This window comes from Adiantum capillus-veneris, chromosome 2 (assembly GCF_014529385.1).
Source record: "Adiantum capillus-veneris isolate H3 chromosome 2, ASM1452938v2, whole genome shotgun sequence".
Taxonomy (NCBI): Eukaryota; Viridiplantae; Streptophyta; class Polypodiopsida; order Polypodiales; family Pteridaceae; genus Adiantum; species Adiantum capillus-veneris.
Window position 1 is genome coordinate 1,360,141 of NC_140932.1, and position 19,938 is coordinate 1,380,078.

Genomic DNA, 19,938 nt, shown 5'->3' on the forward strand with positions numbered 1-19,938 from the left:
ATAATAGCTTGGACAAGTGGTGGACCTTGAATGTAAACCCCTCATCTACGAAATATCATGGGTTTAATGTATTTCGATGGAGCCTAGCATCTTGGAGACATGGTGCAGCTTGCTTCTCGTCATGTTTCAATGGAGCCTATCTTGGACAAATGGTGGACCATCCTTCTCTCCATGTTTCAATGGAGCCTAGCTTGGAGAAGTGGTGGACCTTTGTTTCTCTCTATTTTTCAATAGAGTTAGCTTGGACAAGTCGTGGACCTTGGAACCAAACCCCCATGTAAAACCTATCATGGTCACTCCAAGTGGTAAGAAAGAATAACCTTTAAGATGTAGCCTTATAGGTTGGACAAGTGGTGGACCTTAACATCCACATATTCTTAATATACTGACATAGAGTGGAAAAGTTGTGAATCTTGAAACCAAACCACTCACGCTACTACCAATAATAGCTTGGACAAGTGTTGGAGCTCTAATGTAAACCCCTCATCTACGACAGATTGTGAGTTTATTGTTTTTCGATGGAGCCTAGCATCTTGGAGACATGGTGCAACTTTCTTCTCGTCATGTTTCAATGGAGCCTGTCTTGGACAAATGGTGGAGCATCCTTCTCTCCATGTTTCAATGGAGCCCAGCTTGGACAAGTGGTGGACCTTTTCTACTCTCTCTGTTTCAATAGAGTTAGCTTGGACAAGTGGTGGAGCTTGGAACCAAACCCCCATGTAAAACCTATCATGGTCACTCCAAGTGGTAAGAAAGAATAACCTTTAAGATATAGACTTATAGGTTGGACAAGTGGTGGACCTTAACACCCACATATTCTTAATATAATGACATAGAGTGGAAAAGTGGTGAATATTAAGACAAAGCCACTCATACTACTAGCGATAATAGCTTGGACAAGTATTGGCCCTTGAATGTAGACCCCCCATGTACAAAATATCATGGGTTTAAGGTATTTCGATGAAGCCTAGCATCTTGGAGACATGGTGCAGCTTGCTTCTCTTCATTTTTCGATGGAGCCTATCTTGGACAAATGGTGGAGCATCCTTCTCTCCATGTTTCAATGGACCCTAGCTTGGACAAGTGGTGGACCTTTGCTTCTCTCTATGATTCAATAGAGTATGCTTGGACAAGTGGTGGACCTTGGAACCAAACCCCCATGTAAAACCTATCATGGTAACTCCAAGTGGTGAGAAAGAATAACCTTTAAGATATAACCTTATAGGTTGGACAAGTGGTGGACCTTAACACCCAAATATTCTTAATATAATGACATACAGTGAAAAAGTGGTGAATCTAGAGACAAAACCACTCATGCTACTAGCGATAATAGCTTGGACAAGTGGTGGACCTTGAACGTAAACCCCCCATGTTTCAATACACTTAGCTTTGACAAATGGTGGAGCATCGTTCTCTCCATGTTTCAATGGAGCCTAGCTTGGACAAGTGGTAGACCTTTGTTTCTCTCTATGTTTCAATAGAGTTAGCTTGGACAAGTGGTGGACCTTGGAACCAAACCCCCATGTAAAACCTATCATGGTCACTCCAAGTGGTGAGAAATAATAACCTTAATTATATATCCTTATAGGTTGGACAAGTGGTGTACCTTAACACCTAGATATTCTTAATATAATGTCATAGAGTGGAAAAGTGGTGAATATATCTTGAGAGCAAACCACTCATGCTACTAGCAATAATAGGTTGGACAAGTGGTGGACCTTGAATGTAAACCCCCCATCTACGAAATATCGTGGGTTTAAGGTATTTAGATTGAGCCTAGCATCTTGGAAACATGGTACAACTTGCCTCTCTTCATGTTTCAATGGAGCCTATCTTGGACAAATGGTGGAGCATCCTTCTGTCCATGTTTCAATGGACCCTAGCTTGCACAAGTGGTGGACCTTTGCTTCTCTCTATGATTCATTAGAGTTAGCTTGGACAAGTGGTGGATCTTGGAACAAAACCCCAATGTAAAACCTATCATGGTCACTCCAAGTCCTGAGAAAGAATAACCTTTAAGATATAGTCTTATAGGTTGGACAAGTGGTGGACCTTAACACCCAAATATTCTTAACATAATGACAGAGTGAAAAAGTGGTGAATCTTGAGACAAAACCACTCATGCTACTAGGGGTAATCGCTTACAAAAGTGGTGGACCTTGAACGTAAACCCCCCATGTTTCAATAGAGTTAGCTTCGACAAATGGTGGAGCATCCTTCTCTCAATGTTTCAATGGAGCCTAGCTTGGACAAGTGGTGTACCTTTGATTCTCTCTATGATTCAATAGAGTTAGCTTGGACAAGTGGTGGACCTTGGAACAAAACCCCCATGTAAAACCTATCATGGTCATTCCAAGTGGTACGAAAGAATTACCTTTAAGATATAGCCTTATAGGTTGGACAAGTGGTGGACCTTAACACCCACATATTTTTAATATAATGACATAGAGTGGAAAAGTGGTGAATCTTGAGACCAAACCACTCAGGCTACTACCAATAATAGCTTGGACAAGTGTTGGACCTTGAATGTAAACCCCTCATCTACGACATATCGTGGGTTTAATGTTTTTGGATGGAGCCTAGCATCTTGGAGACATGGTGCAGCTTGCTTCTCGTCATGTTTCAATGGAGCCTATCTTGGACAAATGGTGGAGCATCCTTCTCTCCATGTTTCAATGGAGCCTAGCTTGGACAACTGGTGGACCTTTGCTTCTCTCTCTTTTTCAATAGAGTTAGCTTGGACAAGTGGTAAAGCTTGGAACCAAACCCCAATGTAAAACCTATCATGGTCACTCCAAGTGGTAAGAACGAATAACCTTTAAGATATAGACTTATAGGTTGGACAATTGGTGGACCTTAACACCCACATATTCTTAATATAAGGAAATAGAGTGGAAAAGTGGTGAATCTTGAGATAAAACCACTCATGCTACTAGCGATAATAGCTTGGACAAGTGGTGGCCCTTGAATGTAAACCCCCCATGTACAAAATATCCTGGGTTTAAGATATTTCGATGAATCCTAGCATCTTGGAGACATGGTGCAGCTTGCTTCTCTTCATTTTTTGATGGAGCCTATCTTAGACAAATGGTGGAGCATCCTTTTCTCCATGTTTCAAAGGACCCTAGCTTGGACAAGTGGTGGACCTTTGCTTCTCTCTATGATTCAATAGAGTTAGCTTGGACAAGTGGTGGACCTTGGAACCAAACCCCCATGTAAAACCTATCATGGTCACTCCAAGTGGTGAGAAAGAATAACCTTTAAGATATAGCCTTATAGGTTGGACAAGTGGTGGACCTTAACACCCAAATATTCTTAAGATAATGACATAGAGTGAAAAAGTGGTGAATCTTGAGACAAAACCACTCATGCTACTAGCGATAATAGCTTGGACAAGTGGTGGACCTTGAATGTAAATCCCCCATGTTTCAATTGACTTAGCTTCGACAAATGGTGGAGCATCGTTCTCTCCATGTTTCAATGTAGCCTAGCTTGGACAAGTGGTGGACCTTTGTTTCTCTCTATGTTTCAATAGAGTTAGCTTGGACAAGTGGTGGACCTTGGAACCAAACCCCCGTGTAAAACCTATCATGTTCACTCCAAGTGGTGAGAAAGAATAACCTTAATGATATATCCTTATAGGTTGGACAAGTAGTGGACCTTAACACCCAGATATTCTTAATATAATGACATAGAGTAGAAAAGTGGTGAATCTTGAGACCAAACCACTCAGGCTACTAGCGATAATAGGTTGGAGAAGCGGTGGACTTTGAATGTGAACCCCCCATCTACGAAATATCGTGGTTTTAAGGTATTTAGATGGCGCCTAGCATCTTGGAGACATGGTGCACCTTGCTTCTCTTCATGTTTCAATGGAGCCTATCTTGGACAAATGGTGGAGCATCCTTCTCTCCATGTTTCAATGGACCCTAGCTTGCACAAGTGGTGGACCTTTGCTTCTCTCTATGTTTCAATAGAGTTAGCTTGGACAAGTGGTGGACCTTGGAACCAAACCCCAATGTAAAACCTATCATGGTCACTCCAAGTCGTGAGGAAGAATAACCTTTGAGATATAGCCTTATAGATTGGACAAGTGGTGGACCTTAACACTAGGTTGGTAACCTAACAGGACATAAAAGTGTCCTTTCAGGGTTTTGAAAAAAACCTCCAAAACCATAGTAGATCCACTCATTTTGTAAAATCCTTTCATGAGGTTATAGTTCAAGGCCTACTACACATGGAAAAAATAAGAAACTTGTAAAATTTCTCATCTTTTCGTCACACCAAGCCTCCAAAGTTGATAGACCAGTACATTTTCATCAAAACAGTCATTTCTTACATTTTGTTGCATAAAAATAAGATTAGGGATTTTTGTAGGACTTGAGATAAATTCGCTAGTTAACTTCAATGGGTTGTTGATAAGAACATATAATTTCTTCTCACTCACTTTTTTTTGTTTTCCCAAAAGAAATAGGTACAAAAAAGTTGAATTTTTACCATTCTGCAAACCTATCATCAAAGTTTCTATAGCCACGTTCAATACAAATAATATATGCATGTTTTCTTAGTTCCCTACTGTCCTTTAGGTTCATAAGGAGCCATGGAGCATGTCAAAAGAATAATACATCTCTTACCAAGGGGAATCTTGGGGACAAAGATGAAGTGCTAAATACAGCAAACATGAAAAAATTGGGTTCAACATTATGAGTTGTGGAATCCGATAGAAACTATTCAATATCTAGCCAAATTTTGATCCTTATCACTAGATATGGTTACTACCTACAAAATGCATATAGTTGTCACAAGAAACTAACAATATTAAAAAAGCTATACTTGATATACTATAAGAATGTTTCATTTTCTTCTGTAATTGAAAAAATCAACCATCGTTGTCTACTATGCAAAATAGGGTATTAGGTGCCCCAAAACTCAAGGAATATTAGCTTTATGTTAGAATATGCGACATATAAAATCAAAACTGCATTTGGATATCATGAAAGCCACCAAAAAAATCATAGAGGAGCTAAAATTGGCTAAAAAACAGGATTTGACAATTTTTGTAATTTGGTCATAACTTACAACTTTAACATTTATTTCTCCCTAGAAGCATCGGGACATGTTGAGGACTACTAAAGATAGTTCTCCAGCATTATAGACCTCACAAACATGAATTCTAGAGTGGTATAGTTGCAAAAAGTTGAAAAAAGCCAAAAACAGGACCCGTTTTTTCACACAGTTTAGGTTGTGAAATGTTGTGCAAGGACAAGGTTAAAGATGGAATTGATATTCCAAAAAAATGTCGAGTTTTTTTCAGATCATGAGACAACTTTCTAAACAGATAGCACCTCAAAATCCATTTTGAAACTCTTGACATAATTGAAGGAAAATGGTCACTTAACAGTACATAAAAGTGTCCCAGGACATAAAAGTGTCCCATTACCAACCTAGTGTTAACACCCAAATATCCTTAATATAATGACATAGAGTGATAAAGTGGTGAATCTTGAGACAAAACCACTCATGCTACTAGGGGTAATAGCTTGGACAAGTGGTGGACCTTGAACGTAAACCCCCGATGTTTCAATAGAGTTAGCTTCGACAAATGATGGAGCATCCTCCTCTCCATGTTTCAATGGAGCCTAGCTTAGACAAGTGGTGGACCTTTGATTCTCTCTTTAATTCAATAGAGTTAGCTTGGACAAGTGGCGGACCTTGGAACCAAACCCCCATGTAAAACCTATCATGGTCACTCCAAGTGGTAAGAAAGAATAACCTTTAAGATGTAGCCTTATAGGTTGTACAAGTGGTGGACCTTAACACCCACATATTCTTAATATAATGACATAGAGTGGAAAAGTGGTGAATCTTGAGACCAAACCACTCAGGCTACTACCAATACTACCTTGGACAAGTGTTGGACCTTGAATGGAAACCCCTCATCTACGACATATCATGGGTTTAATGTTTTTCGATGGAGCCTAACATCTTGGAGACATAATACAACTTGCTTCTCGTCATGTTTCAATGGAGCCTATCTTGGACAAATGGTGGAGCATCCTTCTCTCCATGTTTCAATGGACCCTAGCTTGCACAAGTGGTGGACCTTTGCTTCTCTCTATGTTTCAATAGAGTTAGCTTGGACAAGTGGTGGACCTTGGAACCAAACCCCAATGTAAAACCTATCATGGTCACTCCAAGTCGTGAGAAAGAATAACCTTTAAGATATAGCCTTATAGGTTGGACAAGTGGTGGACCTTAACACCCACATATTCTTAATATAATGACATAGAGTGGAAAAGTGGTGAATCTTGAGACAAAACCACTCATGCTACTAGCGATAATAGCTTGGACAAGTGGTGGCCCTTGAATGTAAACCCCCCATGTACAAAATATCCTAGGTTTAAGGTATTTCGATGAAGCTTAGCATCTTGGAGACATGGTGCAACTTGCTTCTCTTCATGTTTCGATGGAGACTATCTTCCACCAATGGGGGATCATCCTTCTCTAAATGTCTCAATGGAGCCTAGCTTGGACAAGTGGTGGACCTTTGCTTCTCTCTATGTTCCCATAGAGCTAGCTTGGACAAGTGGTGGACCTTGGAACCAAACCCCCATGTAAAACATGTCATGGTCTTTCCAAGTGGTGGACCTTGGAACCAAACCCCCATGTAAAACATATCATGGTCATTCCAAGTGGTGAGAAATAATACCACTCATGCTACTAAGGATAATAGGTTGGAAAAGTGGTGGACCTTGAATGTATAACCCCCATGTACGAAATATCATGGGTTTAAGGTATTTCAATGGAACCTAGCATCTTGGAGACATGGTGCAGCTTGCTTCTCTTCATGTTTCAATGGAGCCTATCTTTGACAAATGGTGGAGCAAACATTACAGCAGATCAACTTCAAAGCTCCATCATTGCCACACTACAACGAAAAAAGGTGAAAGCTTCACGACCACCATCCACAAAGAAGCAAGCAAAAGTGCAAAAAGTAGCAGCTAAGCGAACTAGTTCCATTTTGGATGTAGACAAGGCATCTTTGGCATCCTCATCAACAGAGGGTTCAATGTCAAAGATGAGAATTGTGGATCCAGATGTTTTAGAAGCTGAGGCCATGAAAGGACAAGAAAAAGATACAGGTGGAATGAATAAGTAAATAAATTATTTTCCTTTCCAATATAGGGAATTTGATATCCCTATTCAAAATTGTTGGCATGCTCCTGATCACTATAATGCACATATTATGGATAAAAAACACGCTGAAAGTGTGTTATTTGGATTTTCACGGAGTACGACCAAGCCTGTAGCATGTGCATATTTGATGCCTGTTCGAAATGCAAAATCAAAGAAGGGGACTCCTTTGGCAGTAGAAGAGGTAGAGGAGCAAAAAATAAAGATTATCATTATTGGATTCTTGATGGGCAACATTCAATCTATGCTGCAAAAGTTTTGCTTCACAATGAACAAAACAACAAAGAGATATTTGAAAGACTGATTAGCGTGTATAAATTTAGAAAGGCTCGCATTGTTGTGAATGCTCCTCCATTTGTTGCAACTGCTATATCTGCCATTGCAAATGAGGAGGCTCGGGCATTGTATGTCAAGCAACCTTACAACCAAATATTGAGACATTTACGGAGTCAATGGATCTTCTTAGGACGACCACCAAAGGCAGCAAGTGGAATTGCAGAGGGACATGCATCTCGTGCCGGATGGGATGTAAGTTATTTTCTTTGTCTTTTTGATAGTGTTTAATTAACAAATCTTGCTCAATAGTTTAATTATTTCTCTATTTCTTTTTAGGCTTTTCTTCGATTGGCAAGAATGAGTGCAGCAGCAAGTTGGATTGCTAAATAGGCACACATGGTCACGTACTCTGATTTAGTTTATGATTGCTGGATAGAAATCATTGAAAAGCTAGAAGAGGAGAATAAGAAACCCCCAACAACTGTATTTAGATACCTTTGTGGCCTTGAGGAATTAGAGGTAAAGAATATTCAAGAAGAGATTAGAGATGAGAAGATTTTACTGTCAAAGAGTGCAAAGGATGGTGATGCAACTGACATGTATGATCGAATCAAGCAGTTGAAGCAAGACAAATTGATTCAAGATGCACTTCTTGAAGGCTTCAACAATTTGAATGAGTCTTCACCATGTAAATACTGGGAGGAGGCGGTCAAAATGTATAACATCAATGATGTTGTTTATAAAACAATTTTAATGCTATGCGAGGAATGGATCAAATCTAGTTTGACGCGTGGAACAAAGAAAATGGCTTTTCCAGATGGAGCAATAAAATACATGCAATGGGCAATTCACCTTCAAAAGGAGAAAACTGAGCCTAGAGATTTTCCATGGTCAATCTATGTGGTGAGCCTACAAATGGAAGGCAATCTCTACTTGATGTGCCACTTCAATAATAAAGTGCCTATTGGCTTATGTGTTTTAGATATGACAAAAAACGTTGGAGGCAATTTGAAGTGGAGTGAGGAGACATTTAACAATGCTTTGGATGGGATCTTGGCTATTGCTGGAGGGTCAACAGATCCTGGATTTGTCTTTCTTGCATTTGTGGATTTCACTAACTTCACAAAATTGCAATGTGCCTTTCACGCCATGGGAGATAATCTGAGCTACCATTGTTGTGGTGCATTGCATCACTTTCCATCAGCTCCTTGCAAAGGAGCAATTCAATTCCTAACAGTTATTGCCTTCTTGGGACAAGGCAATGCATTTGAAGACCTGAGAAGAAGATCAGAGGAACATCCCATGCCAATTGATTGTTCTCTTCTTCAAGTAGCAGATAACGATATGTCAGATTTGCAATATTTGGAGGCCAAAAAAAGAGCTTTGGTCAAGCACTACATTCGTACATATTGTTTTGAAGACCGCAAGCTTGTTGATGTTTTTGGTGATGGCACCTTGGTTGCACAAGAAGGAATACAACAGAAAAAAGAAGTTATATGCTTAATTGATAGTGTGGAGGAGGCCAAAAACGTGGAGACCATGCTGCTAGACTTTGCTAAGTCTCATGAAGATATAGAAAAATGGGCTGGACTTCAACAATCCACTTCGCAATCAGATGAGATTGTGCCTGTTACAGAGGAGTGCTCTCCACAAAGAGAAGAAGAAGAACAACAACAACATCCTCTGTCAATGGAGGACTTTTTGGAAATGGAGACACGTATGTTTTGAGTTTCTTGTGCATGTTAGTGTTTCTTGTTACTGATTTGATACTCTTAATGTTAGATTTTGCTTTATATAGTATTGATTGAGTTTGTATTTTTTATATCAATCATTCAAGGTTTGAATGTAAATAATAAATTACTTGAGTTTTTGAATGGTGGATCTTTAGACTAAAACTATAACATTTAATACTCACAAAGACTTAATTACTTAAGAGCTTGAACTCAATAAGTTTTGGACCTTTTATCAATACCCCCTTGATATGATACATTAGATCGTAGCATGGTTAAATGGTGATGCTTCATAAATTGAATCTAGCTTAGACAGGTGCTGGAGCCTAAATTTAAACTAACCTTGCTAGAAGGGAGCTTATGTTTGGACTTTGAGAACTAGCATAAGTAATCAATTAGAGCATAGATTAAACATGTGGTGGTGGCCTTAGAGACCAAAATCTTAATGAGCTTGGAAAGGTATTTAAGTACTGTAATTTACTTAGTTTTAGTACTCACTAAAGGCATAGCTTGACAAAAGGTGGACCTTACATAAATCCTAATTTCAAGAGGTGTGGTAGACCTTCAAACCAAGATCATATAGCTTGGACATGTGGTGGACCTTGCATGGAGACTAGTTTAGACAAGTGTGGTACACCTTGTAACCAACACCCATTTGTTATATTAGCTTGGACAAGTGGTGGACCTTGCTTTTATGTTTCAATGGAGCATATTTTGGACAGGTGGTAGACCTTGTTTCTCTCCATGCTTCAATGGAGAGAAACCTTAGCTTGGACAAGTGGTGGACCTTGCTTTTATGTTTTGAAGGAGCATATTTCGGACAAGTGGTAGACATTGTTTCTCTCCATGGTTCAATGGAACCCACCTTAGACAAGTGAAGTACCTTGAAACCAAACCCCCATAATACAACCTACTAAATAGGTTGGAAAATTGGTGGTATATGAAATCATCCATGATAGAGCATAGTATAGGTGAAAACGTAGTGGTCCTTATATCAATTACCCATGCATAGCTTGGACAAGTGGTGGACCTTGATTCTCTCTATGTTTCAATGGATCCTATCTTGGACTATAGATATATCTTACTTATTTCCATGCTTCAATGGATTGTAGCTTGGATAAGGAGTGGACCTTCAAACAAAACTCCACAGCATAGCATATACTAACAATTCATGGGTTTTATAGAGATTTTCTTGCCTATTTTGGAGAGTTGGTACACCTTTATTTTCCATTCTTCAATGGATCTGAGGTTGGACAAGCGGAGCTGGAGAAGTGGTCAACCTTAAAATGAAACCTCCCATGCTACAACCCATCATAGATCGTATATGTAGTGGACCTTGAAACTCTTTTATGTCCCTAGCTTAGAGAAGCATTGCACTCTTTATTATCTCCATACATGAAGGCAAGGTTGGACAAGTGGTGGACCTTCAAACCAGAATCTCTATGCAATAATAGGCAAGTGGTGGAGCTTGTTTTCTCCATGTTCCAATGGAGCCTAGCTTAGACAAACAATGGAGCTTGCTTCTCTCCATGTTTCAATGGATCTTAGCTTAGAAAAGTGGTGGAGCTTTGATTCTCTCCATGTTCCAATGGACCATAGCTTAGACAAGTGGTAGACCGTGAAAAACCCCCCCGTATACAACATATTATGGGGTTTTCATGTTTCAATGGCACCTAGCTTGGACAAATGGTAGAGATTGCTTCTCTTTATGTTTCAATGGATCCAATCTTAGCCAAGTGGTGGACCTTGAAACAAGAATCCCCCCCTCCCCCCCCATGTACAACGTATTATGGGTTTTGAAAGCATTGGGAGAAAATAATAGCTTTGATAAGTGGTGGACCTTGCTTCTCTCCATGCTTCAATGGAGCCGAGGTTGGACACATGTTGGAGAGAAGATGGTTGCCCATGAAATAAGACCATGCATGCTATAATCAATCATATGTTGTACACATGGTGGACCTTGCAATTGTTTTATATGCCTAACTTGGACAAGTGGAGGACCCTTGATTACCTCCAGATATCAACAACAATCCAAGTTTGGACAAGTGTAGTACCACCAAACCAGAATCTCTATGCTACAATAGAGTATAGGTAGGACACACAGTGAACCTTGATATCAAACCATCCATGCTACTAGAGATGATAGGTTTCACATGTGGTGGAACCTTGTATCAATGTTCTATGTGTAGTTTTTGACTAGTGATAGACCTTGAAACTAATCCCTCTAGTCTGCAAGAAAAAAGAGATGGATGAGGAGGCTAGACTACTTTTGTTGCATCAATGCATCCCATGTTACCACATATACTATAGGGTTCTTGGATAAGTGTTGGATCTTGTGTCAATGCTCCGTGTCTAGCTTGGACAAGTGGTGGACCTTGGTTCTCTCTATGCTTCAAATGGGCAATAGATTGGAGACACAATGGCCTTTTTTTTCCAATGATTTTATTTTTTGGAAAACTTAGAGGCACCATGTAAGAGGCACTCTAAGTCTTCCATACAATGGACCTATTGGACTATAAAATAATGATATCTTTCTTTGATATTGTCATTATTTTATGCATAATATTTTCTTCTTTTTGCAGACACAAAGGAGTTAAGTGATATAAAAACTAGATGTATTTCACACTATGATTGGCATGAAGATCCTTTTGGGACACCAACTTTTCCTATTCCCAAAGATGTAATTTTCCATATTAACGGTGTGGATTTTGAAGTGCGACTTTCATGTATTGAAGGAGCTGGTTATGGGCTATTTGTGCATACTACCCTGGAAAGTGGTTTGACTATTCTAAACTATGGAGGGCATAAGTATAGATTTTAAGACTGAAAAAAGATATGAAATTTTTTTCCAAGAGCTTATAAATATTCTCTTCTAGAGGATCCAAACATAGAAGAAGAGGAAGATCAATCATACATTATTGGTTGTGTAGAAGAAGGAAACGTGTCGGGCTATATAAATAGTTCTCACAGTACAAATGTCTGTCCCAACGTACGCTATACATTCGATCCAAATTTTCCACCTTGGCATAAATGCACCTCTTCACACATCAAGTCAGAAGAATATGGCCATGTATGCATTGAGACTATTTGTCAAGTTGAAGTAGGAGAAGAGTTGTTTGCTGACTATAACTTTACTTGACATTGTAAAGTATTGTACATGGATGGAAATCTCAAGTATATGCATCATTTTCATTTTTCATGGATGAAATCTCAAGTGAATATAACATTTGATTATTGTTTAGTTTATGCTCAACGAGAATCTAGAGTGCTCTTATGCTTTGTGTGTTGTCTAACTTATTTGACTACCTTGGCCATAGAATCTTGATTCTACTCTAGATTGGTGATAAATCTTACCAAAATTTAATCAATGTCTAGGTTGGACAAGTGGTGGGGCTTCAAACATTACTGTCTTAAACAAGTGGAGTTATCTTACTTGAATAAGTGGTGGCCTTTGAATTCAAATCTAAGCCAAATCTCTAATTGTTTGCTTGTAGTCTAGGTTGGACATTTGGTGGACCTTGTATCCATGTTTCCTCAACAAGGGTGGCTTTTAGTTTTCACTTTAAGTACTCATCTTTAATAAAGTGTAGGATGGAAAATGTTAAGTTAGTAGATTGTATTTTAGACAAGTGGTGTTTGGTGTACGAATGCTGAAAATGGTTGCAAGGATTCTAACAACAACTTTACCTTAAATAAATTTCTTACTAGGAGTTCTACATATAAATATGGTGAATAAAATTCTAGTGGTTTTGAGATACCATTTGTTTGTGTGTTTTCTTAGATTCACAAACTGGGATGGATAATGCTTCTATGGTTCAGTCAACAACTATAGAATCCATAGATTCTATGGTTTCTAAAGTGCCCAAGATGGATGATATTTCTATACTAGAGTCTAGTGTTGTGCAACTTGAGCAAGCTTCCAAAAATGAGAACCAAGAAATCGATGCTTCAAAAATGCAACATACATCAAAAGAGACTGAAAAGTCCACTCACGAGCTATTGCCAATTGGTACTACGTCATGTAGCGTAGATGTTGAGAAATCCATGCTTACAATTATATTGGATTTAAATGGTCTATTGTTGAAACGTTCCCCTCAACCATCCTCGCGCCACAACTCAGTGCAAATGGATTCAAAAAGATATATTATACTTAGGCAGGTTGCATCCAATTCTTGAAGACTATTTTACAGAGGTTTAATGTTGCAATTTGGTCTACAGCTACTAGGAATAATGTGTATCAAATCCTTGCAGCACTAAACAACTTAGCTGAGGATACATTGCCTTTCTTTGCAATTTGGTCGCAAGATGTTTGCTACACCGCTCAAACTCAAAAATTGTTTAGACCCGACAATCCAAACGTTGAGGCAATGTTCAAGCCTCTAGCCAAAATTGCCATGGGGTTTAAATGTGATCCACAAAGAACAGTGCTTATTGATGACTCTCCTTACAAGGGATGTATTTCACCAGCAAACAATTGCATTTTTCCACCACAATTTGATGCTGAGAAGATGGTTGACAATATGCTCTTGGAGGAGCTACTGCCATACTTGATTCAACTTGATGAGAGAAGGGATGTGCGTGATTTAATTGCTTCTAATCATTATGGACAACCTATAGTGACAAATGATAGTGAATACAAACAAATCATGGAGTATTGGAAGCAGAAAAATGATGTTTGGTCAGCTAAGGTGTTCTTTACAAGAAGAATACCACTTGCAAAAGGTGACAGGGATGAAACTATCATTGAAAATGCAAGTGACACAAGCCACCGCAATGAAATGAGAAGAGCCCAAATACAAGAGATCTTAGCAAAGGAGCGTACACCCATTGAAAGCATGAATGCGTCACAATTGACCACTTTAGCTAGGCAATTGGGTTGTAACACAAAAGGAGTTTTGAAGGCAACCACATCAAAGGCTTATATAAATAAGGTGAAAGCTGAGAACAATCTTCTAAGGCTGGATAGAAAGCAACCCTAAGGTACTAGTGACATGTCATATATTCTTGATACACATACTTGAACACTCATGTGCATGGTATCTAACAAATCTTTCTTTTTATTCCTTCCTGCAGGATCTTACAAAGGATACTACTAGATGGAGCTCAATCAATAGAGATTTTGATATGTTTGCTCAAAATAATAAAGCAGTCACCTACATTTTTTGTTTATCAATTTCTTGAGAGACTTTCTTTTAGTTTGTAATCATCAAATGAAATGAAAAGTATCCTTCTTATAAGATTGTTGATCTTTTTCTCGTTCAAAACTTTCAATTGTGATTTATAGTTTTTTAGCATGAGATTCTGCTTTTTTAGTTTGAAAAAAAACTGTCAAAGATCCAAGTCTTTTTGACTTTACTTAAGTTATTAATTGTGAAAGATCCAAGTCTTTTTGCTTTACTTAAGTTATTGATTGTCTATGTAATAGTCCTTAAAACAATATCGGATGGCTTTCTTGCTCCCATGTCTCACATTGGTCTTTAGGTAAGACAAGTGGTGACCTTGAAAGTATGGTCTCATATCTCGATCAAGTGAAGAGACATGAAGCTTAAATTTCACTACTATGTATCTAGTGTTAAACTCCATGAAGACAAAGATACTAGAGTGCCAAATTGCAGTCTAGTTTAAGTGAAAATCCATTTGAGCTAAGGTAAAACTTATAGTGCCTCATTTTTCTAGGATTCTACCCCATCAAGGAAGTTAGAATCTAGCACAAACCAATTAAGAATCTTTTGGAGCCTAGATAGAACAATTCGTGGAACTTAAGAGACTTATTATTGAGTTAGAGTTTAGTTTAGATAAGCAAAAGATCTTCAAACCAGCACTTGACTTTCTTACTATTCAATATTCAAAGTCCCTTGAGGCTAAAAAATTACATACCTACTTGTAACCTAACTAATGAGTAATTATATAGATCTAAGCAAGTATATATAATGATTCTTCAAACTAATAAACCAAGGGAAGAGAGTAGCAAGGTCCACTACTTGTCCAAGCTCAGCTCTAGACAACATAGAAAGATGCTAGTTCTACTAATTGTCTAATTATAGGCATGGAGAAATGATAGAAGGTTGACCACTTGTCCAACCTATCATCTCTAGTAAGATGGGAGGTTTGTCCTTAAGCTTCACCATGTAACCAACCCATAGATCATTGTATTATGAAGAGTAGAAAAGCAAAGCTCCACCACTTGTCCAAGCTAGTTCTAAAATCCACATGGAGATAAGCAAGCTCCACCATTTGTCAAATCTCTCTTCCATTAAAACATGAAAAAACTCAGCCATGTTGTACAGGGGGGACTTTTTTCCAAGGTCCACCACTTGTCCAAGCTAGGATCCATTAAAACATGGAAATAAACAAAGCTCCACCACTCGTCCAACCTTTAGAGTTGCAAAGTGTATGGGTTGTCTAAACTAGGTATGGGAAAATAATTGAAGGTCCACCACTTGAAACATGGAGCGAAGCAAGCTCCACCATGTCTCCAATATGCTAGACTCCATTGAAACACCCTAAACCCATGAAATTTTGTACATAGGGGATGTACATTCAAGATCCACCACTTGTCCAACCTAGTATCCCTAGTAGCTTGATAGCTTTGGTCTCAAGATTCACCACTTGTCCACTCTATGTCATTGTATTAAAAAGGATTGGGTGTTAAGGTCCACCACTTGTCCAACCTATAAGGTTATATTTTAAATGGTTTTTTTTCTCACAACTTGAACTACCCATGATATGTTTTACATGGGAGTTTTGTTTCAATGTCCGCCACTTGTCTAAGCTAACTCTATTGAAACATAGAGAGAACCAAAGATCCACCACTTGTCCAAGCTAAGCTATATTGAAACATGGAGAGAAGGATGCTCCACCATTTCTCCAAGATAGGCTTCATTGAAACATGGAGAGAAGAAAGCTCCACCATGCCTCCAAGCTAGGATCCATTTAAATGCCCTAAACCCATTTTATTTTGTACATGGGGGGTTTTATTTCAAGGCCCACCACTTGTCTAACCTATTATCCCTAGTAGCACGAGTGGTTTGGTCTCAAGATACACCACTTGTACACTCTATGTCATTATATTAGGAAGAACTATGTATTAAGGTCCACCACTTGTCCAACCTATAAGGTTATATCTTAAATGGTATCCTTTCTCACCACTTGAAATGCCCATGATATGTTTTACACGGGTGTTTCCTTCTGAGGTCCACCACTTGTCCAAGCTAACTCTATTCAAACATAGAGAGAAGAAAGGTCCACCACTTGTCCAAGCTGACTCTATTCAAACATAGAGAGAAGCAAAGGTTCACCACTTGTCAAAGCTAGACTCCATTGAAGCATGGAGAGAAGTAACCTCCATCATTTTTCCAAGATAGGTGCCATTCAAACATGGAAAGAATCAAGATCTACCATGTCTCCAAGATTCTAGGCTCTATTGAAACACCCTAAAACCATGATATTTTGTACATGGGGTGTTTACATTCAAGGTCTACCACTTCTCTAACGTATTATACCTAGTAGCATGAGTGGTTTGGTCTTAAGATTCACCACTTATCCACTCTATGTCATTATATTAAGAATAACTGGGTGTTAAGGTCCACCACTTGTCCAACCTATAAGGGTATATCTTAAATGGTATCCTTCACCACTTGTCAAGGTCCATCACCACTTTTCCAACCTGTAAGGTTATATCTTGAATGATATTTTTCCTCATCACTTGTAATGTCCATGCTATGTTTTACAAAGGGGTTTTGTTCCAAGACCCACCACTTGTCTAGGCTAACTCTATTGAAACATAGAGAGAGGCAAAGGTCCACCACTTGTCCAAGGTAGGCTCCATTGAAACATGGAGAGAAGGATGATCCACCATTTCTCCAAGATAGGTTCCATTGAAACATTGAGAGAAGCAATTTCCACCATGTCTCCAAGCTAGGTTCCATTGAAATACCCTAAACCCATAATTTTGTACATGAGGGGTTTACATTCAAGGTCCACCACTTGTCCAACCTATTATCCCTAGTAGCACGAGTGGTTTGGTCTCAAGATTCACCACTTGTACACTCTATGCCATTATATTAAGAAGAACTATGTGTTAAGGTCCACCACTTGTCCAACCTATAAGGTTATATTTTAAATGGTATCCTTTCTCACCACTTGAAATGCCCATGATATGTTTTACATGGGGGTTTCATTCCAAGGTCCACCACTTGTAGAAGCTAACTCTAATAAAACATATAGAGAAATAAAGGTCCACCACTTGTTCAAGCTAGGCTCATTGAAACATGGAGAGAAGGAACCTCCACTGTTTCTCCTAGATAGGCTCCATTGAAACATGGAGAGAAATAAGCTCCACCATGTCTCCAAGTTGCTAGGCTCCATTGAAATATCCAATACCCATAATATTTTGTACATGAGGGGTTTACATTCAAGGTTCACCACTTGTCCAACCTATTATCTGAAGGAGTACGAGCGGAAGTGCGACGCGAGAGAGAGTGCGAGAAGAAGAGCACGACGATATGGTGAACTCGCTCTACTGTAATGTGTAGAGCATAGTGAGTTCTTATTAGGTTTTTACAAAAGAATATGTGTACATACCTGGCGGCCCGCCCACTTACCTGGGCGACCACATTGGGCTTTATACCCCAACAACCTCCCACTTAAAGTCCAATGTGGTACTTTAAGTGTGAGAGAAGCTACTATACAAGCTAATATACAAGAGATGTAGAGAAGTGATGTACTACCCTACACCTAACTGCTTGCGAAAATGCGCAAAGCTCTCTGAGGGAAGTCCTTTTGTAAGTAGATCAGCAGGATTTTCTGTGGTGTGAACTTTGACAAGATGAAGTTGCTTATCCTCGAGCATTTCCCTGATGAAATGATACTTCACATCCACATGCTTTGTCTTTGAGTGATAAACTCGATTGCGAGCCAATTGTATGGCACTTTGACTATCACAATATAACACAGGCATCTCTTCTTTGATTCCCAAATCTATTACTAGTCGATTAAGCCAAATTGATTCTTTGCATGCCTCTGATGCTGCAACATATTCAGCCTCTGTAGTAGACTGAGTAACACAATCTTGTAATCTAGAACGCCATGATACTGCTCCACCAGCCAATGTAAAGACATACCCTGACGTAGACCTTAGGTTGTCTAAGTCACCTGCATAATCTGAGTCCGTAAAACCCTTTACACTTAGCTCCTGACTCCCATAGCATATACGCATACTCTTTGTAGCTTTGAGGTATCTCAATATTCCTTTCACTGCCTCCCAATGTTTCTTGCCTGGGTTTGACATGTATCGACTTACTACTCCCACTGCAAATGCAATGTCTGGGCGAGTAGCAATCATTGCATACATCAAACTACCCACTGCAGACGCATATGGAATCTTATCCATTTCAGCCTATTCTTCCTCAGACACAGGACAATCTTGTTTGCTAAGTTTCACATATGGTGTTAATGGAACACTCAATGCCTTTCCCTTCTCCATATTGAAACATTGCAAAACCTTGTCAATATACTCTGTTTGAGATAACCAAATCAACTTCTTTGATTTGTCTCTCTCAATGCGCATACCAAGTATATGACTTGCCTCACCCATGTCTTTCATGTCAAACGATTTTGCCATCTTTGACTTCAAAGCTGAAATTTCTTCCAAGTGCTTGCCAGCAATCAACATGTCATCCACATACAAAATAAGGATCAGCCAACTACCATCCTTAGCCTTCTTTGTATATAGACAGTGATCGAACTCACTACGTTTGTAGCCTTGAGAAAGCATAAACTTGTGGAATTTATGGTACCATGCCCTCGGTGATTGTTTTAAGCCATAAAGACGCTTTAACACTAGGTTTGTAATGGGACACTTTTATGTCGTGGGACACTTTTATGTCCTGTTAAGTGACCATTTTCCTTGAATTATGTCAAGAGTTTCAAAATGGATTTTGAGGTGCTATCTATCTAGAAAGTTGTCTCATGAGCTGAAAAAAACTCGACATTTTTTTGGAATATCAATTCCATCTTTAACCTTGTCCTTGCACAACATTTCGCAACCTAAACTGTGTGAATAAACGGGTCCTATTTTTGCCTTTTTTCAACTTCTTGCAACTATACCACTCTAGAATTCATGTTTGTGAGGTCTATAATGCTAGAGAATTATCTTTAGTAGTCCTTAACATGTCCTGATGCTTCTAGGGAGAAATAAATATTAAAGTTGTAAGTTATGACCAAATTACAAAAATTGTCAAATCCTGTATTTTAGCCAATTTTAGCTCTTCTATGATTTTTTTGGTGGATTTCATGATATCTAAATGCATTTTTTATTTTCTATGTCGCATATTGTAACATAAAGCTAATATTTCTTGAGTTTTGGGGCACCTAATACCCTATTTTGCATAGTACCCAACGATGGTTGTTTTTTTCAATTATAGAAGAAAACGAAACATTCTAGTATATTAAGTATAGCTTTTTCAATATTGTTAGTTTCTTGTGACAACTACATGCATTTTGTAGGTAGTAACCATATCTAGTCATAAGGATCAAATTTGGCTAGATATTGAATAGTTTCTATAGGATTCTACAACACACATAATGTTGAACCCAATTTTTTCATGTTTGCTGTATTTAGCATTTCATCTTTGTCCCCAAGTTTCCCCTTGGTAAGAGATGTATTATTCTTTTTACATGCTCCATGGCTCCTTACGAACATAAAGGACAATAGAGAACTAAGAAAACATGCATATAT